The sequence below is a fragment of the Rhineura floridana genome, chromosome 5 (genome assembly GCF_030035675.1).
Source record: "Rhineura floridana isolate rRhiFlo1 chromosome 5, rRhiFlo1.hap2, whole genome shotgun sequence".
Taxonomy (NCBI): domain Eukaryota; kingdom Metazoa; phylum Chordata; class Lepidosauria; order Squamata; family Rhineuridae; genus Rhineura; species Rhineura floridana.
The window spans coordinates 97,379,084-97,391,523 of NC_084484.1; positions in this window are offsets into that span (position 1 = coordinate 97,379,084).

Here is a 12,440-nt window from a genome sequence, read left to right on the forward strand (position 1 = left end):
TATAGTAATTGTGTACTACTTGCTGAGGAAAAGAACACTATCAGACATCCATTTACTTAGGGAAAAAATCCAGATCAGATGGAACAAGGAGAATAAAGAAACTTAAAACTGTTGCATCTTCAGCCCTGTGCTATGCTACTTTATCCATATAATGCAATTAAACATGTAACATCTTGCAGGACATGCATAACAGGCCACAAAGGCTGTGATTTTTATTATTTTATTTTTTTCCCTTTATAAATGAAAAAGAGACCTCCAGAAAATTAATAAAGCATATTACAAAATGCAATATTAAATTCCCTTAATCCTTAATAAAGCAATAATTTTGAAGATACGCTTTGTCCATATCTGATATTCCAAAAATTCAAAAATAAAGGCAATTTCTCTTGAAAGCTGTTTCTTTTAATTTTTTTATTACTTCACTATATTTAACTATATCTAACTATATGAGCTAATTTTGTTAACATCAATGTAATCTATATTCCTTAACCAAACATTACTTCCATTTAGATGTGAACTCCAGCTGGTCAGTGGGAGGGTGAATTGTTATCAATTGCTAATCTTGCTAGGCATCAATGTTCTTTATGAAGCCTTACCAAGCGATGAAAGGGGTCCAGTGATAAATCATAACGAGAGTTATTAACTCATTTCCTAAACTCCATTACTATATGAAACTCCACTGCATATGAAAATCCTTTGCATGTCCAAGAATTATCAAATGCATTTGTTGAAGCCCCCTTGTACCATCTAAATAGATTCTTAGTATAATTCTCTTTCCAACTTGCAGAAATTGTGTACTAATTCATCTGCAAATGTTGCCAAGTTTCTTCTACGATCACAGAACCCAGATCTCTTTGCCCACTTCAGCTGGACAAATTTTTGTTCAAAATTATTCTTTCCTATCAAAAGGGTTCCATAATAGCATGGCAAAAGTCTCCTGGTTCCTGTTGTCAACACAAGAATCCTTTCAAAGGCTGATTGCTCCCTATTTACTTGAGACTGCCTAACATCCTATAAGGAAAAATGCCCTAACTGGAAAATTTGAAGTATGTTTGTCTATTTGGATACCATTTATATCAGGGGTGAGGAATCTGTGGCCCTCCAGATGTTGCTAGATCATCACTGCGATCATACCTGACCATTGGCTTTGTTGGCTAAGGGTGAAGGGATTTGGAATTTAGTAATATCGGGAGGGTCGTGGCCTCGCCATCCCTGATTTACATCACAATCCAACCCCCCATTTTTAATTAAACCTGCAAACATATTAGTTCCATTACCTGTCTAATAAAGTTGTTTTCAAATATTATTCATTTTTTGATTGAGTTATTTGCAAAAATGCAGGTTAATGGGAAAGCCCACCCCCATCACAACCACCTATTCAAATAAGTTTATTAAATTTTAGTGTCAACTATACTTTGTATGGTTTTGTTTGTTTCTGGCTTTTAAATCAGAGGGTCTTCTAGAGTTCTGTATTATAAGAACCACCAAGAAACACAAGCAGAATCTTCAAGCCACCATGATATCACCACCGAGTGAGCTGTGTTTTAATACAAACCATATTTGGAACATTCATGCTCCCTTTATGCATTACAATTGTAATGTTTTCCTGGATATGCTAGACAACTTTTCATTGTTTATACATTCATCATCATAGCATTCTATTTTCATAAGAATTATTCCAGGAATATATCTTGAAAACAGTGTGGTGTAGTGATTAGAGTGTTGGACTAGGACTTGGGAGACCAGGGTTCAAATCCTGACTCAGCCATGAAGCTTGCTGGGTGACCTTGGGCCAGTCACAATCTCTCAGCCTAACCTACTTCACAGTATTTTTGTGAGGATAAAATGGAGAAGGAGGAGAACCATGTCTGCCACCTTGAGCTCTTTGGAGGACAGGTGGGATATAAATGTAAGAATAAACACACATGAGAATTAAAAACAAGTCTTTGAATAACATTCATTCTTGCAGTAGCTGCTCAGCTCTATGGAGATATTTGTCTTATTCAATTTCTCTGTTTCTTGATTTCTTCAATCACAGCCAGATAATTTACTCGAAAACACTCATCCAAATGAGCAGACAATTTGATCCCCAAATACATAAGTCTGACCCGGTATAAGACAGTTCCCCATATGGCTAAGTATTTTGGAATAAAATAGACAGTACTGGACTATATCAGCCTTCACCAATCTGCTGTCCTCCAGGTGGTTTAGACTAACTCCTTTGAGCCCTAGGTGTGCTGGCTGGGACTGATGGAAGTTGTAGTCTAAAACATACGGAACATACCAGGTGGGCAAAGGCTGGACTAGATGGACAAATAGCCGGACCTGCTGTAACACAGTTCCCAATGTTCCTATTGGTCTATCTAGCCCAGTCTTGTCTACTGTGACTGAAAATGGCTAGCCAGCAGAAGTCTTGCCACCTGACATCTTTCACTAGAGATGCCATGGATTGTACCTGGGCCCTTCTGCATGCAAAGCATGTGTTCTTTCACTGAGTTACAGTCCCAGTTGTTTTCTTCCATGATATATTAGCACATAGCAAAAATGTTTTGATTCCGCTGATAGCCAGGAACCTTATGATAAGCTTGTATCTCTTGTAACAGGGTGAGAAACTGGATCTGGCCCACCCTCCATGGACCACTCTTCATAGGTAAGTGGGCCTGTTCACCTGTCAATCATCTGGCATCATATGAGGGAACAAAGAGGGGCTGCAGTCAATCTTGCAGCCTCTGCATCAGTTCCTGGCTAGGTCGGGGGCGTAAAAAACCGGCTGCCCTTGGGCAGTGGGTCTGCTGCCAGTGGAGCAACACCAAAGGGAGTCACTGCTTGGGGAGTCTCTTAGGGATTTGCAAGGGTGCTACCCCCTCCTATTTTTAAAAAACCAATCTAGAGGAGATTGGAAGTGGGGAGAATGTATGGCGTATGTGTAGTTTCTGTGCAGGGTGAGAGCCTGTGCAGGGAACTGAACAATAGGAGAAAGTCGCCAGATGCCTTCAGAGTGAGAGTCTGTAACTGGCAGAAGGCTGGCCCTCCCTGGGTGTGAGATGGGGGAGGAGTAGATCTGCCCTGTGTGAAAGATATTGAGTGGGTCTGACTGTTCCCAATTGTCTCAGAGGCCTACTGGGATAATTGGTTCAGGTAGGTTTTGTTGGTGGGCTCTTGTTGGGTCCATATCAGGTGTTTAGGAGGAGTCTTAGTAAGGAGGGGCATGGGTGATGCCACCCCAGTTTCAGTGATCATGGGTAGAGGGAGGTATAGCCATGGTGTGGTGGTGAACTACCATGGAAGACAAGGGCAAAGCTATCTACACTTTGTTCCTCAGTCCCACTCCTCTCGTGGATGGGTTCCTTGTTGCTCATCTGCTGTGCCTGTGTGTGCTGTTGTTTAACGCCAGATTGGTATACAATAAGACCACACTCATCCATGATTTGATCATGGATGAAAGTGCTGATTTGGTGTGCATTACTGAGACTTGGGTGGGTGAGCTGAGAGGAGTTGATATGACCCAGCTTTGCCCACCTGGATATTCAGTGCAACACCAGCACAGGCTGCAGGGACAGGGGGGGAGTTGCTGTGGTCCACAGAACTTCCATCTCTGTCACCAGGAAACCACTCTGTCTTGGAGATGGCTGTGAGAGCCTGCACCTGGTGTCGAGCTAAGGAGACAGTAAACTAGAGTCGCTGCTGGGGTACCATCCACCCTACTGCCCAGCAGCTTCTCTGACAACGCTGGCAGAGGCTGTCTTGGCTGTGGTACTGGAGGAGTCTGGAACAATAGTCCTGGGTGATTTCAATGTCCATGCTGAGACTGCCTCTAGTGTTCCTGATCAGGACTTCATAGCCTCCATGACAACCATGGGGCTGTGTCAAGTTGTCACACTCTGAACTTGGTTTTTGCTCCAGATGGAGGAAGGGGTGGTCTGGAGATGGGGTGTGTGTGTATGTCATCCCATTGTCATGGTCAAACCACTTCCTGGTGAAGTTTAGACTTATGGCTTCAGTCCTTCCCTGCAGGAGTGATAGACAGATTAAGATGGTCCACCCCTGCAGACTAATGGAATCCACTGGGTTTTTGAATGCCCTGGGGAAGTTCCCAGTAGATAGAGCAGGTGACCCTGTTGAAGCCCTTGTCATGCTGTGGAATAGCGAGGTGCATCAGACTCTTGACATGGTTGCCCCAGTGCGCCCTCTCCGGCATTGTGGAGCCCGGTTTGCACCTTGGTTCACCAGTGAGCTAAGGGCAATGAAGCAGGCTGGAAGGTGGCTAGAGCGCAAGTGGCAAAAGACATGCTGTGAGGCTGATCGGGTACAAGTAAAACTTCATAACCATGCCTACTGTGCAGCGGTGAGGGTGGCGAAGGCAGCCCACTTCTCTGCCACCATCACATCCTCAAGTATTCGTCCAGTGGAGCTTTCCATATTGTCAGGGGTCTGTTAACATCAACTCCATAAAATGAAGTTTTAGACCTTTCAGAGGCCCACTGTGAATTGTTTGCAAGGTACTTTGAGGGTAAAGTTGCTCGCCTCCATAGCAATCTTGATGCATCATCCACATCTATTGTAACCCTCAGTGAGGTGTCCAGTGCAACGGTTTTAGTTGATGCAGCCTGATGGTGTGGACAAGGTGCTTGTGATGATGTGGCCAGCAATGTGTCCTCCTTACTCTTGCCCTTCTTGGCTTATTAAAGCTTGCAGATGGGGGTTGACCAAGTGGATCCAGGGTGTGGTCAATGCATCGTTGCAGGAGTGAGTGGTTCCAGCCGCCCCTGACAGAGGCAGTGATCTGACCGCTCCTGAAAAAGCTCACCCTGGATCCATTGGTTTGTGACAACTACAAACCGGTCGCAAATACCCCCTTCTTAAGGAAGGTGATTTAGAAGGCTGTGGCTCAGCGATTGCAAGTACTCTTGGATGAAACAGATTATCTTGACCCATCCCAGTCTGTGTTCAGGCCTGGTTATTGGACTGAATGAGTCTTGGTTGCCCTGATGGATGACCTTTATTGGGAGAAGGACAGGGGGAGTGTGACCCTGTTATTCTTACTTGATATCTCAGCTGCTTTTGATACCATTGACCACTGTATCCTTCTGGGCCAACTTGGTGAGATGGGTATTGGAGGCACTGTTTTACAGTGGTTCCAATGCCACCTCCAGGATTGTTTTCAGAGAATAGCATTGGGTGATTGTTTTTTGGCCCTCTGACAGTTGTGCTGTGGGTTGCTGCAGGGTACCATCTTGTTCCCCATGCTGTTTAACATCTATATGAAGCCCTTGGAAGTGATCATCAGGAGATTTGGAGTGAGGTGTCAGCAGTACACTGAAGATACCCTGTAACATCTGAATTGGGAGACACCGTGCAAACCCTGGACCGCTGCCTGGACTCACTGGTGGGCTGGATGAGGGCCAGTAAACTGAGTCTGAATCCTAGCAAGATGGAGACACTGTGGGTTGGTGGTTCCTGAGTTCTGATAATTGGTCAGTTGCCTGCTTTGGATGGGGTCATACTCCCTCTGAAAGAGCTGGTTCGTAGTCTGGGGGTGCTCCTGGATCCATCTTTGACACTAGAGGCTCAGGTAACAGTAGCTAGGAGTGCCTTTCACCAGCTTCAGCTGGTAAGGCAGCTGCAACTGTTTTTGGACCGGGACAGCCTGACTGCTGTAGTCCATGCACTGGTAACCTCCAAGCTGGATTACTGTGATGCGCTATATGACAGGCTACCCTTGAGATTGTTCCAGAAGCTGCAGCTGGTGCAAAATACAGTGGTGAGACAGCTCACTGGGGCAGGGTATTGCCAACATGTCACCCTGCTGCTGAAAGAATTGCACTGGCTACCTATTAGCTACCAGGCTAAGTTCAAGGTTCTAGTGTTAGTGTCCAAAGCCCTATACTGCTTGGGACCAAGATACCTGAAATACCATCTTACCCCTTATATACCCAGTTGATCACTGCACTCTGCCCTGCAGATACCATCTTATCAGGAGGTCCATTCTGCACAACATAGGAACTGGTCCTTTAGTGTAGCGACACCTACCCTTTGGAATTCCCTCCCCTTAAATAATAGACAGGCACCATCTCTGTTATCTTTTTGGTGCCTATTGAATACCTTCAACAAGCCTTTTAAGTAGAGACCTTATCCCAGTCTGCTTGTGTGCTGGAATTGCTTTTTAATATGTTGTTAACCTTCTTTTTTTAAAAATATATGTTTTTAAAGCTTTTTTAAAAATGTTTTTAAAGATGTTTTGTTTTAACATGATTTTAATGGTTGTTTTGTTTTAATATATTTTAAACTCTGTTTTTTATGATGTGTTAAAGTGTTTTAGTGCTTTTGTTTGCTGCCTTGGGCTCCTAGTGGGAGAAGGGGTGAGATATAAATCTAATAAAGAAATCAATAATAAGTAAATATGATATCGAGCGTCAACTTCAAAGGAAAAATTGAGAGTGTACTCTAAGTTTACTCCCAATTCAACCTTTTTTCCTTTGTACCCTGAGCTGTAAGGAATAATCTCTGCCACTATGTCTTGAATCCAAGCCAGGGCTGCAAAGATTCCTGCTGAAAGTGGGGCTTGCATTCAGCACTGACTGCAAGCCCTGCTTTGAGCAGAGATTGGCTCCGCTTGGGTTCTCCTGAGTGGAATTTGTCCCAGCAGGGCTTACTTCTGGTGGCAAATTTAAAAGGCAACAAATGCAAGCTCTACTTGTCAAAGAACAATTGGGAGCATACTTTAAGGCTTCCAATTATTTCTTTACAGTGATGGCTTACCTGACCCACACCTGACAACAGATGACATCAGATGTGGGGCAAGTGGGTGTGCCTTGGGGAAGCCAGCCTCATGGGCTAAATTAGGACCCCCATCAGGCCTAATTTCACCAGTGCACTGGAGTTTACCCATGACTGTCTCATAGGATGCCCATACAGTGTGAATTTATGTTCTTTAAATGTATACAGAATATTATGCTTGAGTAAATAAAGGGCCCACTTCTAAAATTGTTTGCCTCTGGGATAGTGACATAAGTCAATGGCAGTTAACTAATGAGTGGATGGGTTTAGAATCATAGCAAAAAAAAAATGGAACCACACCTATTGACCCTTGACTAACCATTAGTGTAGTTTAACCAAGTTCCACCCTTGGACAATGCGAATCTCTGTGGTTCTCTTAGGGAAAGGGTTTTGATCAATCTCTTTGCTATTTTGCCTGTTCACTCTGAACCCCAAAGCCAAACAGCTATTTATCTGTCAGGTTCTTGATCAACTGTAGGAGAGGTTTGCAGGCTTTGTGATCAACATTTACTTTGAGAAAGGATGGGTCATGCTTTGCACATTGCCTAAGTTAAGGGAGGCTGCTTTTGGGTCTAGAAGACATTGCAGCCTAACTTATAGCACCTCTTGCTTCAGGTGGATTTGTACTCAATGAATGTAAAACCCTATGTCAGAATTACTATTAGCACTACAAATGCCTCTCTGCTTTCTCTTCCATGTTAACATTGATCAGACATTCACATAAAGCAGCAATGGGGAAGCTGTGGCTGAGGTTATTAGACTAAAGCTCTCATCCACTTGATCATTGGCCATGCTAGTTGGGGCTGATGCATCTGGTGGGCTACACAAATTCTTCACCCCTGGTATAAAGGCTCAAAGGTGATTGAAGCAGAAGACTTGTAAATGCCCAGTGATTATTGCAGCTGTTTGACTCTACAGACCTTTGTTTGGTGCACACCAGTCATTCCTGTTTCTGGCATGCCATGGTCTGGATCATGTTAATCTAAGGCTGCTTTCACACTGCATTTTATTCCATTATTCTGACCTTTCCTTACCTGGTAATTTGCAAATTATATTTGATCTTTCATACAACATACAAGCTAGCTCTGGAATTCTAGTGAAATGTAGTGCAAGTTTAGTGCAAATTTTCATGATAAATGATACCAGAAATAATCCGTTAGCAAGGCTGGGAACCTGAAAAATCACAGGATTTTTTTGCTAGTGGCAGCCACTCATGTGGCAGGCATCCCAGCATGCAGTGCATTCCTACCCTTTAGTTACGCAGGGTTTTTCTGCCTGACAAAAATTGTACCAGTATTCCGGCATCGGCGCAGATAGCAGCAGCATTTCCTACACACACCCGTATCAATACAACTAAAATGATTTTAAACGTCAGATGCTAAAGGGAGAGGGCTTACATGGCAATGGGATGAGATCTTAGATCTCTTACACAGTGGGGAACAGTGCGCAGGTGTATAATGGGTGAGGGATGGAAACAAGCCTTGTGGAAGACAGTTGCACGAAATGCCGATATATTGGCTGGAAAAGCTGCTATTCCTTAACGCAAATGATACTGCAGTGTGAAAGGGATTTTAGAAATTGGGACAGAATATCCCGCCCTTCCTCTCAGTAGGACCCCAAGGCAGCATTTCTGAACAAGTTAAAAAACACAGGTTACAATACTGATCCTGATCCTCTATTGGGAGAACTACCTATTTATTCCATTGGTGGGGAACCTTTTCCTACCCAGATCCTGGTCCCCCCACCCCCGGTGGACCACTTTGACAGATGAGCAGAGCTGTTCATCTCTGAGACCCCTGAAATCACCATGACATCTGCTGACTCATTTTTCCTTTGCAGAGCAGCTCCAGTTCATGTTGTGCTGCAACAAAAGATCCAAGCTGATCCTGGCAGGCTTGCTGTCAACACCCATCAGCTAATCAGCAGTGACAGCAAGCCAACTTTGAGCAGGGATGGGCCATGCTAAGGGGTCCCCTCACTGGGAACTCCATAGTAGGTTTGCTGTTGCCACCCATCAGCTGACTGGTTGTGACAGAAAGCCTCCCTTGCCAAGGAACAATCAAGAGCACACTTTAAGGCTCCTGATTGTTTGTGGCAGCTGCATCTCTACCTGCTCCACACCTGATGCCACACAGGACATCAGAAGTAAGGCAGTGGGGGTGCTGGGCCTGGTTAGGACCATGGGTTGGAGGTTCCCCAACTTTGATTGATTCCTGCCCTCTTTCCAGTTTTTGCCAGCACGTGCCCAAATTATTTATTTATTTATTTATTTATTTATTTATTTATTTATTTATTACATTAATATATATCGCCATATAGCCGAAGCTCTCTGGGCGGTTTACAGCAATTAAATTAAATTAAGCTCACCCCTTCAGGTCCTCTCCATCTCCAGTTAAAAGTGGGGCAATACTTCCTTAACCAGCTACATTTGTGGGGGACTGCCTAAAGTTCAACTTCAGGCACTGCAAACATGGGCTAGGTTCATGACCAAACTAGACGTGACTTATCATATAGTTTAGGGCTGCATAATTTCTAAAAAAAATAGCTGGCGTAGGTGGTCCTGAAGCCATACCAGTGCCATGGCATTTGGGGAGTTTTAACAATTTCCCATTATCCCAACTGGAATCACACACACAGACCACACATCTCCTATTCACAATGGGAGATAAACCATTGGCACCAGCCCAATCCGGCTCAGCCTGCCTCCCAACTATTTTTTAAGAAGCAACAACTATGCAATGCCAAGCTAATTGATTTTTAAAAATCTCATTTTCTTTGGCCCTCCCTGTGTCCAAAAGAAGTTCCTTCATGAAGCCCTTGGGGCCTTCATGGAAAATAAGAATTTAATGAGGCAGAGTGGTAAAAGACACTTGTTAAGCATCATAATAAACATTGAAAAACTGCTGCACTTTGTTTCTTCTCTGCTGAACAACAATCTGATGCTAATAAAACAAAGAAGCCAGCTGTACTTTCACTCCCAGTCTAAATAATAGTTAAACAGCAGGTGCTTTTATGGACTATTCCAAAGTGGCTAGAGTGGTCTGTTCATTAAGTGCTCATTTGCTGGTAAACATCTCAAAGTAAATCACTCTTGAAGGCAAAATCTTTGTAGTATTGATAAGCAGAGGGCTGGAAACCAAGCCGATACTTGGGAATGGCTGATTCTATCCCACGGAACGTGACAAGACTCTTGCTGCTAAGAGAAGGTTAATATCTTTCTGGATAGTTCTGAAGGCTCTTTTAAAAGGACATAACAAAGTCAATTTAAAGCGGCCTTAGAAGTGGTAACAGTTTTCTGTTTTTCCCCATCCAGAATTGATCCCCAAATTCATTTAATATTTCAACTGGGGGAAATAAATAAAGCATGTTTTAAATGGTTTTTAAATTAAATGTTTTTCATGGCCATATTAGAAATTAAGCCTTTAACAACACGTTTTTTAAAAAAACTACATGTAAATTCCACTTTTCCTCCAAGGAGCTCAAGGCAGCCTAAATGGTTCACCTCCCCCTCCCTTTTATCCTCACAACCACCCTGTGAGGTACATTACGCTGAGAGGTAGCTAGTGACTGGCTGAACATAACTAAGTAACCTTCATTGCTGTGTGGGGATTTGAACCTGGGTCCCCTGGCTCTAGTCTAGCACCAACCATTAGGCCACAATGACTCTTTTGGATGTTTGCTAGTGCTTCGACCAGTGACATGCCAGAACTTCCAAGTCTGAACGCTGACATTTCCTTTTAGCTCTGTTCATATGGGTATTGTTTGCTATGCCAGATGTTCAGTAACTGAAAAGTAGCCTCTTTCAACTGCAACCCTCAAGTCAACTACTTCACTGAGATACTATTTATTTCAATGCAGCAGATGCTATATGGCCACCAGTCCAGGATTGAAACACTTGTTATCCACCAAGATGAGGGCAGTCTACCAACCTTTTGTGGCAGACCATTTGATAAAACCAATAAGCCTGCCTTGCTTGGACTACAAACACAGGGCAAGGGATGTGACAAATCAAAATCCAGCAGGATTGTGCTTTAAAAAAATATTGTCTAGGCTGTGAAGTTTTCTTTCTTTTGAATCCAGTCTCTTAAGGATAGGTCATGTGTAAGAGCAAGGGATCTTTTAAATATAGCTGCTGAAACATATAAAAGCTACAAAAAGAATTTTAAAAAACTATGCACACATTTTAAACTTTACATACAAAGTTCCAAGACATTTGGATTCTAACATTTGTTAGTTTACCCCTGCCTTCCCTAACCAGATGTTATGGACTACACCTCCCGTCAGCACTCATCATGCTGAGGCTGATGAAAGTCACAGTCCAAAACATCTAGAGTGCACCAGGTTGGAAAAGGCTTGTTGAAGCTCATAAATCAGAGGAAAAGTATAATCCAGTTAGCTGTTCACTTCATGTCTCTTGCTTTATCTGTCCAATGATACTTTTGAGACCTTCATGAATTCATGCATCTGCTCAAAATTGCTGCTGAAAGTTGAATTCAACCCCAATCGACCTACTCTGCATTTGTCTTATGGCTGACACCCTCTGGTTGTCTCCTCTCCTCCTTGATAAATTCAACAAGTCACCTGAAAGGAGGTATAAAGAGTGGGGGAAGAGACCCAACGTTTTAATACCGTTTGACAGTGTCACAAGGTTCTGTTAGGAAAGTGGTCTTGAATAATTCAGTTTCTTTTCAGTGCAATCCTATACATGTCTACTCTGAAGTAAGTCTACTGAGTCCAAAGGGGCTTTCTCTCAAGTCAGCATGTATAGGATTGCAGCCTTAGTAAACGATATTTCAAGGATTTTTAGGGGTGTGGGATGTGTAATATCCCATCTGTATTACATCTTTAATAGATGTGTTTCACAGTAAGGTTTGACTACACGTCCTTTAACAAATCAGCAGAGGAGATTCAACGATCTAAACATCTGCTTTTACAATCTTTGTGTATGCTCTTGGGGCCTTGTGGACACACACACACACAAACTATATATAACAAGATGACAGTATGCCCCAGGAAGCCACTGCCTTATTTGACTCCAGTTTAGCTAAAGATCATTCTGACAGTTCTGTCTACAGAAGCCAGTAGAACAAGTTCATTTTGTTGAACTTGTCCTATTGCTTTTGACTGACTTTACATGAGGGGTGGGGAATCCATAACCCTCCGGATGTTGTTGGACTTTAACTCCCATCAGCTGGAGCCAGCAAGGCCAATGGTCAGGGGTAACAGGAGCTGGTGTCCATCAACATCTGGAGGACCACAGGTTCCAGATCCCCATGCTCAAAATTCATTGTTTTCACAAACAGATGAGGGGAAACTGTGGGTTCCACCTCAACATTTTATTCCTGACTATCTTTTCTCAAATGCAAATCAGGATCAGTAATGTAGTGGCAAATTCAGAAGTGCAGGGTCCCTTCATGGTAGTCACACCATGCCCCCTCACAGTCATGCCCCCTTTTCCACTTTCCCTCATCTTCCTTGCTGTCCTCCACTATAAAAAATTTCCCTAGGAGCCAATCAACATGAAAGGGGAGACTGTGTGTTAGCTGCTGAGAAGAGCCTTCTCAGTGGCTGACTCATCTTCTTTCACTCTGATTGGCTCCACTCAGCACAAAAGGACAAGGACTTTTCTCAGTGGCTAACACAATCCCCTTCCATGTTGATTG